Source organism: Microtus pennsylvanicus, chromosome X, assembly GCF_037038515.1.
Source record: "Microtus pennsylvanicus isolate mMicPen1 chromosome X, mMicPen1.hap1, whole genome shotgun sequence".
Classification (NCBI taxonomy): Eukaryota; Metazoa; Chordata; class Mammalia; order Rodentia; family Cricetidae; genus Microtus; species Microtus pennsylvanicus.
In genome coordinates, this window is record NC_134601.1 from 140,566,173 (window position 1) to 140,570,615 (window position 4,443).

General features: G+C 38.7%; 1 pseudogene; it reads right to left on the reverse strand.

Moving 5' to 3' along the window:
- Positions 1-3,226: 3,226 nt before the first annotated feature.
- Positions 3,227-4,165, reverse strand: LOC142840596 (heterogeneous nuclear ribonucleoprotein A3 pseudogene; annotated as a pseudogene).
- Positions 4,166-4,443: the final 278 nt, after the last annotated feature.

Sequence of the window (4,443 nt, forward strand, 5' to 3'; positions counted from 1 at the left end):
GGGTACTTCCCACTTTCTCTTCTATCAGGTTCATTGTGTTCGGGCTGATATTGAGGTCTTTAAGTCATTTGGACTTGAGTTTTGTGCATGGTGATAAATATGGATCTATTTTCATTCTTATATAGGTTGACATCCAGTTGTGCCAGCACCATTTGTTGAAGATGCTTTCTTTCTTCCATTGTATACTTTTAGCTCCTTTATCGAAAATGAGGTGTTCATAGGTTTGTGGGTTAAAATCCGGGGCTTCTATACGATTCCATTGGTCGACTTCTCTGTTTTTATGCCAGTACCACACTGTTTTCACTACTGTAGCTCTGTAATAGAGTTTGAAGTCAGGGATGGTAATGCCTCCAGAAGATCCTTTATTGTATAGGAAGGTTTTGGCTATCCTGGGTTTTTTGTTTTTCCATATAAAGTTATTATTGTCCTCTCAAGATTTGTGAAGAATTTTGATGGGACCCTAATGGGGATTGCATTGAATCTATAAATTGCCTTTGGTAGAATTGCCATTTTTACTATGTTGATCCTCCCAATCCAAGAGCAGGGAGAGGTCCTTCCATTTTCTGGTATCCTCTTCAATTTCTTTCTTCAATGCTTTAAAGTTCTTGTCAAACAGATCTTTCACTTCCTTGGTTAGAGTTACGCCAAGATATTTTATGCTGTTTCTGGCTATCGTGAAAGGGGAAGCTTCTCTGATTTCCCTCTCTGCTTCCATATCCTTTGTGTATAAGATGGCAACTGATTTTTTGGAGTGGATCTTGTATCCTGCCACATTGCTAAAGGTGTTTATCAGCTATAGGAGTTCTTTGGTGGAGTTTTTGGAGTCGCTTATGTACACTATCATATCATCTGCAAATAACGAAAGTTTAACTTCTTCCTTTGCAATTCGAATCCCCTTGATCCCATTATGCTGTCTTATTGCTATTGCTAGAACTTCAAGCACTATATTGAAGAGGTATGGAGAGAGTGGACAGCCTTGTCGTGTTCCTGAGTTTAGTGGGATAGCTTAGAGTTTCTCTCCGTTTAATTTGATGTTAGCTGTCGGCTTGCTGTATATAGCTTTTATTATATTTAGGTATGACCCTTGTATTACTAATCTCTCCAATACTTTTATCATAAAGGGATGTTGAATTTTGTCAAATACTTTCTCAGCATCTAATGAAATAATCATATGGTTTTTTTTCTTTCAGTTTATTTATATGATGGATTACATTGATAGATTTTCGTATGTTGAACCAGCCCTGCATCTCTGGGATGAAGCCTACTTGATCATAATGGATAATTTTTCTAATGTGTTCTTGGATTCTGTTTGCCAGTATTTTGTTGAGGATTTTTGTGTCGATATTCATGAGTGAGATTGGCCTGTAATTCTCTTACTTGGTTGGGTCTTTGTGCAGTTTTGGTATCAGAGTGACTGTAGCTTCATAAAAGGAATTTGGCAATGACTCTTCTGTTTCTATATTGTGAAATACATTAAGGAGTATAGGTATTAGGTCTCCTTGGAAGTTCTGGTAGAATTCCGCATTGAAACCATCTGGTCCTGGGCTTTTTTTGGTAGGGAGGTTTTTGATAACAGCTTCTAATTCTTCGCGACTAACAGGTCTATTTAGGTTGTTCACCTGGTCCTGGTTTAACTTTGGTATATGGTATTTATCTAAAAAAGTGCCCATTTCTTTTACATTTTCCAGTTTTGTGGCATACAGGCTTTTATAGTAAGATCTAACGATTCTCTGAATTTCCTCTGTGTCTGTGGTTATGTCCCCCTTTTCATTTCTGATCATATTAATTTGCATATTCTCTCTCTGCCGTTTGATTAGTTTTGATAGGGGTTTATCAATCTTGTTGATTTTCTCCAGGAACCAGCTTTTTGTTTCATTGATTCTTTGGATTGTTTTCTGTGTTTCTATTTTGTTGATTTCAGCCCTCAGTTTGATTATTTCTAGTCTTCTGCTCCTCCTAGGTTAGTCTGCTTCTTTTTTTTTTCTAGAGCTTTCAGGTGGGCTGTTAAGTCTCCAATGTGTGCTTTTTCTGTTTTCTTTAAGTGGGCACTTAGTGCTATGAACTTTCCTCTCAGGACTGCTTTCATAGTGTCCCATAAGTTTGAGTAGGTTGTTTCTTTATTTTCATTGAATTCGAGGAAGACTTTAATTTTTCTCTTTATTTCTTCCTTGATCCAGGTGTGGTTCAGTAGTTGACTGTTCAGTTTCCATGAGTTTGTAGGCTTTCTGAGGGTAGCATTGTTGTTGAATTCTAACTTTAAGCCATGGTGATCTGATAAGACACAGGAGGTTACGAATATTTTTTTGTGACTGTGGCAGTTTGCTTTGTTACCAAGTATGTGATCAATTTTCGAGAAGGTTCCATGAGCTGCAGAGAAGAAGGTATATTCTTTCCTATTTGGGTGGAATGTTCTATAGATGTCTGTTAAGTCCATTTGCTTCATTACCTCCATTAATCCTTTTATTTCTCTGTTAGGTTTCTGTCTGATTGACCTGTCCATTGGTGAGAGAGGAGTGTTGATGTCTCCTACTATTAGTGTGTGCGGTTTGATAGCAGCCTTGAGTTTTAGCAATGTTTCTTTTATGTACGTAGCTGCTTTTATATTAGGGGCATAGATATTTAGGATTGAGACTTCATCCTGATGAATTGTTCCTGTTATGAGTATAAAATGTCCCTCTCCATCTCTTCTGATTGATTTAAGTTTGAAGTCAACTTTGTTAGAAATTAGTATGGCCACACCTGCTTGTTTCTTAGGTCCATTTGCTTGATAAACCTTTTCCCATCCCTTTACTCTGAGTAGGTGCCTGTCTTTGTGGTTAAGGTGTGTTTCTTGTAGACAGCAGAATGTTGGATCCTGTTTTCGTATCCAATCTCTTAGCCTGTGCCTTTTTATAGGTGAGTTGAGCCCATTGACATTAAGTGATATTAATGACCAGTGGTTGTTAATTCCGGTCACTTTTTTAGTAGTAGAGTTTGTGTGTTTCCTTTCTTTGAGTTGTGCTGGTGAAGGGTCTCTAGATGTTTGAGTTATTGTGGTTATTGTTGGACTCCTTGGTTTGTGATTTTCCTTCTATTACTTTCTGTAAGGCTGGATTTGTGGCTATGTATTGTTTAAATTTGTTTTTATCCTGGAAAATTTTGTTTTCTCCATTTATAGTGAACGAAAGCTTGGCTGGGTATAGTGGTCTGGGCTTGCATCCATGGTCTCTTAGTTTCTGCAGTATATCTATCCAAAGTCATTATAGTTCCCACCACCATAGTTACCTCTACCATAATTTCTTCCTTCATTGTAACTGCCATATCCTCCTCCTCTTCCATCACCATATCCAACACCTTGATTTCCATAGCCTGGTCTACCACCACCATAGCTTCCTCTACTGCTGTAACCAGGACCACCACCATAGTTGCCACCATCACCTCCAAATCCATTATATCCACCATCACCACTTCCATAACTACCTCTGCTGCCACCACCTCCACCACCATAGCCTCCTCTTCCCCCAAAGTTTCCACCACGACCAAAATTACCTCCACCACCTCCAAAGTTCCCTCCACGACCCATAAAATTGCCAGATCCACCTCCACAGCCTCTCTGTGATCCAGCAGACTGCATCTCTTGTTTAGAAAGGGCCTTTTTCACTTCACAATTATGCCCATTAATAGTGTGATATTTCTGAACAACAATTTTATCAACTGTGTCGTGGTCATCAAAAGTCACAAAAGCAAATCCTCTCTTTTTCCCACTCTGCCTGTCTTCCATAACTTCTATGGTTTCAATCTTGCCATACTTTTCAAAGTAGTCTCTCAGGTTATACTCTTCTGTATCCTCTTTAATACCACCAACAAAGATTTTCTTCACTGTTAAATGGGCACCAGGTTTTACAGAATCCTCTCTAGAAACGGCTCTCTTTGGTTCCACCACACGCCCATCAACTTTGTGTGGCCAAGCACACATTGCAGCATCCACCTCTTCAACACAAGAGTAGGTCACAAAACCAAAGCCCCTGGAACGTTTTGTTTGGGGATCTCTCATTACCATACAGTCTGTAAGTATGCCCCATTTCTCAAAATGTTTTCTTAAGATATCATCTGTGGTTTCAAAGCTCAGACCACCAATAAACAGTTTCCTCAACTGTTCTGGTTCCTTTGGATCATGGCCCTCCATTCTGAGACCGCACTCACCTCTTCCAACTCGAGGTCAATATGGGACCTGAGTTTGTTTTTTTACATGAAGCTATCTGTAACATTTATTTTCATTCTGTATCTAAAATGAGTATATTAAGTACATGACATTGTGGGTAGAGGACAGAAGAACCTAAAAACGCCCCTATTTCAGAACTCCTTACTTTGTGCCTGTTAAAAACACTATAAACAGAACCTTAGTTTGGGGTGCTGAATCTCTTAGAATTATTATTCTTCTAAAGAACATAAAGCAGTTTACAA